Below are 10,220 nucleotides of genomic sequence, written 5' to 3'. Positions count from 1 at the left end.
TTTTTGAGACTAATAGTGTTCTTGTGGTTTCTTGGACAACTTTTCTCTTCAGTGTTGTTTACTTCATAGCAGCTGTTGAGATTTTGTTTGCCACCAGCTAGTCTTAAACTGCACCAATTATTTATTTTTGGATTTTTTTTTTCATTTTTCTCTTCTACAGAGGATCTCTGGTCTGTTTCTTAATCTTCGCTGCTCTCATGGTTTTCTAGGTGGTGAATTATACCACCGACACCGTACTTTATCACTTGGTTTGATACATGGCGAGTTTGGATTCGAGACAGGCTGGTCCAAGAGGAGGTGAAGTTAAAAACTCTCTTCAGGCCTACACTTCAAACTAACACTATTTGTTATACTTTAATACTAAATACTGCTGTAAATGGTAATCATAGGCTCTATTCTTATAGTTACATTAGGTAAGAACTAATCTAATTTTTTCATGTGTTCATATCCATCTGCTCATGTGAGTCCGGTAAAGTGTTCTAAATTTGTCTACACGGTGCTTTTTATGGCCAGTGATGTGCAGCTCTGTGAAATCATTGCACAATTGCTCCAAGGTCCTCAAGCCTATAAAGAACAGTCCAGACCTGAAAACTTCAGTTGCAGAGGTTACCAACTAAGAAGAAATACAACACCTTAAAAAAAAATTTTAAAACTTGCAGACTAAGCAGTTAATTGGAAAATGAATGTTAACATCAATAGACACGAGGGAATGATTTCTCTTGAAGAAAGGTGATAGTTTATAACTATTAGGAAGTAAGTAACCTTGGTGTAAGGGTTTTAGTTTGAATGTTCCTGACCAACAGTGTTTGGTTAGAGTCCTGATGGATTGTTTGAAGTTGAGAAGATCTAAGCTCACTTGTGTGTGCAATCAAGGAAGAGGTTCCCAAACTCTCCAGATGGGAAATTGAAAGAAAGATTAGAGTTACACCTGTTGATGTGATAGAGGAGCAAACTCTGATTCTGAAACTGAATAGGCTGGAAAAGCAGAGTTCTGATGGTAGAGATTAACAAATTATTAAAAGCAGCAGATTTAGTCACATGGGGTGACAGAGATAGGGTAAGAGATAGCAAAGTGTTTGACCAGCCATGATTATATTGAATGGTGGGGCAGGTCAGAGCATCTAAATGATCTACTCCTGTTCCTAAGTTCCTATGATAGCCAATCAGTTGAAAATGCTCACAAAGCTACTGAATACAGCAGCTTATGTAATGGAATTCAAAACATGGCCTTGGAGGTTGTGTCATGACAGGATGAAATCGGTCAATCATCCACTTCCTTAAAACATCTGATATGGTAGGTGATAACAACAGGCAAATTTCCTGGTCAGCTAAAACCATGTAGAACCTGCAGTGCAACCGCCTCCCCCTGTTAAGAGTTTCCATTTTGGTTCATGATACAAGTAAACATCATTCTCATTCTGACCGACTACCAAACAAAGTCAAATTTTAACTTGGTACCAGTCATTATAAAATAACACCAGTTAAATTCTACATTAGGACACAATTCTACTGTTCAAAAGTAGTGAACACATAATAAATAATGTGACCGTAAGAACTTAAGACATGGAAGAAGACGAGACTATTCAACTCATCGAGTCTGCTCCACCATTTAATTAGATCCTGGCTGAGCTGATAGCCCATGACTGCACTTTCCAGACTTTTCCCCATACACTTTGATTACTGGCTAAAAAAAGTGTCCATCTCATCTTTAAATACACACATAATGTAGCCTCAACATCCGACTTCAATGAAGAACACCATAGATTCACCACCCTTTGAGAGGAAAAAAATTCCTCCTCATCCCTGTTGCAAATATACGACCCCTTATTATGAGATTATGCCCTCCAGTCCTAGGCTCTCACACAAGAGGAAACACCTATTCCACATCTACCCTGACAAGTTCTCCCTGACAAGTTGTCAGTTTCAAAAGGTTGCCTCTCCTTCTTCCATGTTCCAAAGGGTACAGGCCCAATTATTTATCCACCCCTGATAAGACAGTCCCTCCATAGCTGGTATCAGTCTGGAGAATCTCCTCTGGACTGTCCCCAAACCCAGTAGGTCTTTCCTTTGATAAGGGATCCAAAACAGTTCACAGTATTCTAGCTGTTGTTTGATTAGTGCCTTGGATTGTTTTAGCAAAACCTTCCTACTTTTAAATTCCATTCCTTTGAAATTAAGGCGAACTTCCCATTTGCCTTCTGAATGCAAGTTTTTTTGTGATTTATGCATTAAAATTCTCAAATCTGTCTGTTCCCTAGCTTTCTGCAGACTTTCTCCATTTAAATAGTATTCAATTCTTCTATTCTTCATGCCAAAGTACATAATCTCATATTTCTGACATTATATTTCAATTGTAAGTTTTTGCCTATTCTCTTAACCTGTGTAATATCCCTTTGCAGACTGTTCGTATCGTCCTTAACACTTATCTTCCCACCTATTTTTGCATCATCCACATACTTGGCTGTACTACATTCACTTTCTTCACCTAAGTCATTAATATATTCTGTAAATAACTGTGGGCCCAGCACTGATCCCTAGGGCATGCCACTATTTCCAGGTTACTATTTTAGAAATGCAATCCTTGTCCAAACTCTGTCTCCATATCTCTTCACCACATTTTTCACTAGACTACTGTTCATAACTCCAGTCTCTATACTATGCAAATATTGTTGAAACACTGGAAAAAGTTCAAGAAAGGATTCACAAGAATGGTATTAACACTGAACAATCTAGCTATTGAAAAAGATTGAACAGATTAAGGCTTTTTGTCTTTGGTAAAAAGAATGCCTTGGGATGACTTCATGGAAGTCACACAAGTATTTTAAATTATGAATGGGGTGGACAAGTTAGATGTGAACAATGTGAGGTAAGGCGTATGATTGATATATGTTTTAAGATCCAGTATTTCATAGCTTGGATTTTGAACAGGTGGCATGTGGGTTTGATTTTTATGTATGAGGGGTTTTAAGAATTAACTTGTCAGTATTTCTGGAGCTGTCATATTGTTTAAAACAATATGCAGGATAGGTCACTGGGGTAATAATTGGAGCTTGCTTGAGATTTACAAGCAGACAGACATTGACAAGCATTAGCTTCCTTCCTATTCAGAAGGAGCCTTTTTTTTTGCTTAGAGGAAAAATTCAAATCTTGGAAAGGTTTTGTTTTTCAGTTTGCAGAGGTGCTGTTGGAAATTTTGTTTCTGAAACGGTTTCTCTTGAAGAAAGGTAATAGTTTAAAACTGTTAGGAATTAAGTAACCTTGGTATAAGAGTTTCAGTTTGAATGCTTCCAACCAGCAGTGTTTGGTTAGGGTCAAGAGGGATTATTTGAAGTTGAAAAAGTCTAAGCTCAGGTGTGTGAGTAATCAAGGAAGAGGCTACTAGACTCTCCAGACAGGAAATTGAAAGAAATGTTAGAGTTACACCTACTGATAGAGGAGCAAACTCTGATATTTGGCTACAGTAAAGTACTGTTGCTGAGATAGGTGAGATTGGAATTTAACTGTTTAGAAACCTTTCAAATTAATTTAGTATGTTATCATAAATGGCTTGGTTTGTTATATTTTATATTCTTTCATTTTGTGTGATAAACTTCCGTTTTATTGTTAGAAGCATAGTCTAGGATCTGACTGTTCTTTAAAAGCATCAGCTGCGATCATAACAAGAGAACTTTTCCTCTTGTGAGAGAATTCAGTCCACCGTGCCATTTGTAATAGATGGTCATTAATAAACCCATCAGGATTTGCTTGCTGTGATCTGCCTGTACTGCTGGTAAAGAAAGCTTTTCACTGTATTTCAGTACAGGTGACAATAAAATCAATCAATCAAATTAATCAATCAAGTCATGAATTGAGCTAAACAAATACAATCTGTCTTTCCTCTCTAAGTTATAACTGTTGAGTATAAGAAACCATGGGAGAAAATAAAATTACTTGTTCCTTCAGCTCCATGCTTTCCAAAATTTGTCGCACAACGTGTTATATTTTACACCTAGCTCCACCCATTTATTCCCACTTGGGAGAGTTTTGCATAAATAATCCTTGATCTCAAAGGTAGCTAAATATAACTGCTTCCACTGTATAAGTTCACTATCCTCAGTTCCCAAGTAACTTACATGTTTAAGGTCCATTTTTGAAATGGTAACTTGTCCAGTTTGTATTTCAACAGTCAGAGAGAGACAAATAGTTGGTGGTCATGTTTATGTTTTATAACGATTGCAGAGAGTATTTTCAACCACACTCCTTGATTGAATTTGAATTCAGAAAGCTAAAATGATTTTATTGAAATTATTTAATGCAGCACACTTACTGAAGATCACATTGATATACTTCACTTCAGCTTTTGTTATCTGTTCAGTTTCTGATGGGTCAATCAGTGATAAGTTTTGTGAACAGAACAGTAACAATGCAGAGTGCAGTTTCCCAGACACTTCAGAGCATTATTTATTTGTACATTATGTGGAGTGAAGTTGTTCCAGCAGGCCTATTGAGGACCAATGCACATTTTAAATGCTGAAACTAGTCCATGTACCACTCTTTCATCTCCAAACGTTTTCTATTTTAACTATAAAATCCCAGTTTAAAGTAAGAACATATGGGAATGTAACATGATACCAGAAGCTAATGAATTGCCTGCATTGCTTGTTGTGTAACATAGGACTCAGAGCACACAGATACGAGCAGCAAAGACATTACGATCTCAGGGTCATTGATATGAAAAATTATGGAAGTGGCCGATATGAAAGATTGTCATTTCCATGCAAATGCATAAAACTTTGGACAGTGAGACAAAGTGCTAGTATAAACCAATACTAGTTTCATGTGGGTCAGTCACTGCATGGATATATACTCATGGGTAATCAAGTGAGCTTTGCTTTAAAACAGGAACAGGGAATGGAGGTGTGATAATCACATTGGAAACCATAAGAGCATTGCTATTGTATATTGGCCACAGAGAGATTTGGAGATTTGTTCCTGTTAATAGATGATTTCAATTCACAGATTTTTCATCGGAAAAATATGGAATGCCCATGATATGTCAGTCCCATTGAATCTGGCTTGTAGGCATTAGTGCAACCATCTTGTCTAAGCACCTATCAGACAGCATGAGTAGGTAATGATCATGGTCCAGAGTGAGCAGCAGGAGAGCAAAACAGAATACCATCAAAAAAGACCATGAAAAGCAAGACATCGTAATTTCATGCTGGAATACCATCTGGGTCCATTTATCTATCCAACAGCAATAAACAACTTATTGGATCATTTCATTGGAGTTTAAAGCATTTTGACTCCAATATCCTGCCTAGACGATCACATCAAGCACTGATTACAGAAAGCATTGGATCAGCCATAGAATGTTTTTGTACTTCAACAGAGAAGTTTCTTTCATACGTGTGGCACTCGGTTTAATCCCAATCACAGGCTTGCTAACCGTGCACCTTCTAATCAAAATGTGGGCATTGCTGATAAGGTACATCTTTACTTGACTTTGAGAAGGTGTTGGTGAACTATCTCATTGAAATGTGCAATTGATTTCATGTTTTTATGCAGGGAGTTCCAGAATGTTCAACCAGCAACATCGAGAGAATATTTTCACATCAGGATGGTGTTACTTGAAGCGGATCTGGAAATATTGTTCCTATAAAGCTAATGCCCTTGTTTTCTTAAGCAGAAAAGCCAGGTAGCTATTGAGTTGCTACAGTGCATCATGTGGATACATTGTATGCACAGTTGACCTGTAGTGGCCTGTAAACAATATTTAAAGTGGTGAAAGGGGTTCTAATTGCTTTATTTTATGCATTAATCCAATACTGTTACCTGTCAAATGAGATACTGGTCTGGAATATCTCAGGCTATGGGTTTCTGCACACATGTTATACTTAAAGCTGCTTGATTCTTATCACTATGCTGGCAGAGAAAAAGAGCTAGCTGACCATACTAATTCTATGTTCCAGTGTCTGGTCTGTAGCCCTTCAGATTGCAGCATTTTGAAATATGTTTGAAAGAGACAGGGCATTGACAGCCTCCACATTATGTACCCCTGCCATCCTCTGTGCCTCTTTGAAGTGCCGTTCAATGAAGAGAACTGATGGGAAAGAGAGCAGTTGTTGATAATCAGCAGAAAGTTTCCTTGTTCATGTGTTCGATTTGATGTCATGAAACTTTGAGACCCAGAGTAAACCACAGACACCTACGTCCACTCCATCCCACTGTGCCGCCCCCACTGATATGTCCTGAAAGTGGGACAGTGATGGAATGGAGGAGTTTGGAGCATTGGCTTTTAGCCATGATTGGGTAAGCATGATGCTGGCTGTTACTTGACTATTCTGCAGTTTAGCTCTGTCAGCCTTGAGATGTCAGTCAGCTGGATTTTGCAGGATCAACTGGCTCAGCACTGTATTATGTTAATTTGGGTTTTGATTCATAGGAATATAAGAACAGGAGTGGATCATTAATCCTGCTCTCCAATCAATATGATCTTGGCTGATCAAACACTTCAATGTCTTTTACTCGCACAATCTCCATTATACTTTACGCCATTGGAAGTCAGAAATCTATCCATCAACCTCTACCAGGAATATACTCAAAGACTAAGCTGCCACATGCCCTTTATGGTAGAGAATTCTTGAGATTCACAACCCTCTGAGTAAAATGATTTCTCTTGATCTCAATCCTAAATCCCTTTCCTTTTAAACTATGCTACACTAGCTCTTAACTCCCCAACCCCATTTACCCTGACTATGCATTTAAATATTTTATAGGTTTCAGTGAGATTACACCTTATTCATTGAAACTTCAGAGAATACAATCCCAGTGAGCTCAATCTCTCTTCATAGGACAATTCAGCCATCCCAGGAATACATCTGGTGAAATTTTGTTGTGCCCCCTCTATGACAATAATGTTTGAGATAAGGAGACTGAAACCACACACAAATCCAGATGCTGTCTAATCAAGCTTCAACCCAATGGAAACAAGAGTTTGCTGGTCCTGTGCTCAAATCTTTGTTGTGATTAAGGCTAACATTCCATTAGGCTTCCTAATAACTTGCTGCACCTTCACGTTAGCCTTCAGAACACCCATGTGCCTTTGCACATCTATATTTTCCAACCTTTCACCATTTAAGAAATATTCAGCACACCCATTCTTTTTACTGAAATGAATAACCACACATTTTTCCACTTTATATTCCGTCTGCCATGTTCTTGCCCCCTCACCAAGCCTCTGCAAATCCTCCTGAATACATTTTATATGTTCCGCAGAACACACAATCCTACTTACATTTGCATCATCTGCAATCTTTAATTATACTTGACCCCCATGTCCAAATCATTGACAGCAGGGCTCAAGTACTAATCCTTACAGTACAGGTTGTTCTCCTGTTTTACGATAGTTGCATTCTTGCATGACCTTGTGCTTTGTCTCGTTGTAGGGAAATCACTATATAAAACAGTTATACCTGTACAGCAGAAAGTTGCATTATCCAAACAGGTCCACTCTTCATCAATTGTGTTACAGCCAATTTGTGTAAATGAAACACATGTTGTAACAGTATTACCTGTATCCCACTAGTCAAAGCTTGTCAAATGCAAGAATGACCCATTTATTCCCACTCTCTATTTTCTGTTTATTGGCCAATCATTAATCAATACCAGTGCATTACCTCCTATCCCATGTGCTTTTACTTTACTAACCAAGCTCTTCTGGATGACTTTGTCAAAAACCTTTTGAAAATCCAAGCATGTATCATTCATTAACTCCCCCTTTTATCAATTTGGTTCCGTCAAAAATCTTGAAATGTTCTTCAACCATGATTTGTTTGTTCATTCCGTTCCTTTCTTCTTTGTTTTCAATTTGATACAACTGTGTAGTTTTTCAGGCCATTTCAAACTGCAGTAAAGGGTCACTGTTGCTGTGGGCATGGAGTCACATGGAGACCAGGGCAGATGACAGATGCATCTCTTTCCTTACGGGCATATGTGAACCAGATGAGCCTTCATCACAATCCAATAGTTTCAAAGTCACAAACACTGAGATAATATTTTAATTCCAGATTTATTTAATTAGCTTTAAGTGCCCCAGCCATCATGGTGGGATTTTAACTCATATCGTTGAAGCACTAGCCTGGATTTCTAGCCCAGTAAGATTTCCACTATTTTCCTATTCCTTTACATTGTTTACCATATCTTAGTATTCTATCACTTGGCTAGTTAAATTCTTCTCATGTGTTCTGGGGTGTATCTACACACTCAAAATTGTAAAACTTGCTCTAGCTGATTGGATCACCATGGTGTGCCATTCAGTCCATCAAGTTCACATCAACCTTCTTAACATCATCCCATCCAGGCCCACCTCCTACCCTATCACCTTGCATTTCCCATGGGTAACCCACCCAGTCTGCACATCCCTGGACCTTATGGGAAATTTAATATGGCCAATCCACCTAACTTGCAAATCTTTGGACTGCGGAAGGAAACTGCAGCACCTGGAGAAAGCCCACACAGACACAGGGACAATTTGCAATCTCCACACAGACAGTCGCCTGAGGGTGGAATCAAATGTGGGTCCCTGGCACTGTGAGGCAGCAGTGCTAACCACTGATGCTCTGTGCCATCCCAGAGTCTGAATGAAATTGAAGCCAATACTTTTGAGAGAAATGAAGGCCTGTTCCATACGGGTATTGAGAACTCAGACGGAAATGTTGCAATGAAGTTATGGCACTGCACATGCCTGTGGACAGAATGTAAATAATGCGGGTGATGACATGAAATCTGGGAGCATCACTTGGGAAGTTGAGCAAGACCTTCCTCATCTTAGGAGAAACAAATCGCCTTTTCCAAAAGGGTCCTGAACATCAAGATTCCATTCTGGCTAGGGAGCAGTGAGATGCTTATAAAGGGGAACTGTTGCTCATTGTTCATTCCTCATGAGTACCAAGCCTCGTCTCATTGATATGCAAGTCCCTAATCTACCATGTGCTGAATAGATATTAGACATGAAGAATTCCTGACACGAAAGTCAGAGTGATTCCAGCTTGCTGCTTGTTCCTCTAAAATGCCATTTGTGATACCCTGTTCCAACATTCAGGGTATGCTCCATAGACTGTGGCTGCACAAACCCTACATCAATGGTGGGGAGAATTTGACTTGTGCCAGCCTTTCTGCATCATTGTTCAATATCACTGATGCAGATAAAGTACTTCTGCTTTATCTGAAGAGTGGTGCTGCACTTTGGAGTGCTCCAGCACATCTCAATGAAATGCTGCTTGGATTAGCCTCCAGCTCACCGGTTGGAACGGCTGCACCTCAGGGCTGCTCATTAGCTATCTTAGCAAGCACTCACTTCACACTTCACACCTACCTGGATACCCCTAGCATTGCTACCCTACCCTATCTTGCCTTAGAGATAGTAGGAACTGCAGATGCTGGGCACTCTGAGATAACAAGGTGTAGAGCTGGATGAACACAGCAGGCCAAGCAGCATCAGAGGAGCAGGAAAGCTGACGTTTCAGGCCTAGACCCAAAACATCAGCTTTCCTGCTCCTACGATGCTGCTTGGCCTGCTGTGTTCATCCAGCTCTACACCTTGTTATCCCTGTCTTGCCTTACCCTTTAGCGTAGACACAAAATCAGACAGCATGTCATCATTGCCAGCAGTGACCAGTCAAGCGCTGTACATGTTGCCGAGCACAAAACTGCACGTCAATTTCACACATGCACCATGCATCAGCAGCATACAGTGAAAATACAAGGCATCTATATCGACCAAATGGCTATGTCTCAAAGTTGAAAGGGAGCAGTGGTCAGTCAGTTCAGGGGGTACGTACTTCAGAGAGGGAAATGGGATCCCAGTACAATAAGTCAAAGGCAACCTCTGATGTCAGTCCAGGAGGCTGAGCATGATCAGTTGGCAACTTGAGGTGTTCAGTGTTAGGTTTTGTTGGGGGCGAGGGGCTGAGTGTTGGGTACCCCATCACCTGTCTATGCTCCTTCTGTCCTTCGTGGTTTGTTTGTTCTTGGCAGGAGGAGAAAGGGAGAGATGGGATGAAATGGAAGTGTGTAGCACAGCTGTCAGTGGTGGTGCAGGTGGAGCAAAGTTGGTGAGGTGTCCCCAGTGAGTGGGCAGGACACTCAGTGGCCAGGCAGGGCTAACAGTGTAGGGTCAGAAACAAAGTTGCTGGAAAAGCTCAGCAGGCCTGGCAGCATCTGTGAAGGAGAAAACAGAG

This window comes from Stegostoma tigrinum, chromosome 12 (genome assembly GCF_030684315.1).
Source record: "Stegostoma tigrinum isolate sSteTig4 chromosome 12, sSteTig4.hap1, whole genome shotgun sequence".
Taxonomy (NCBI): Eukaryota; Metazoa; Chordata; class Chondrichthyes; order Orectolobiformes; family Stegostomatidae; genus Stegostoma; species Stegostoma tigrinum.
Note: the sequence above shows the minus strand (reverse complement) of the source record.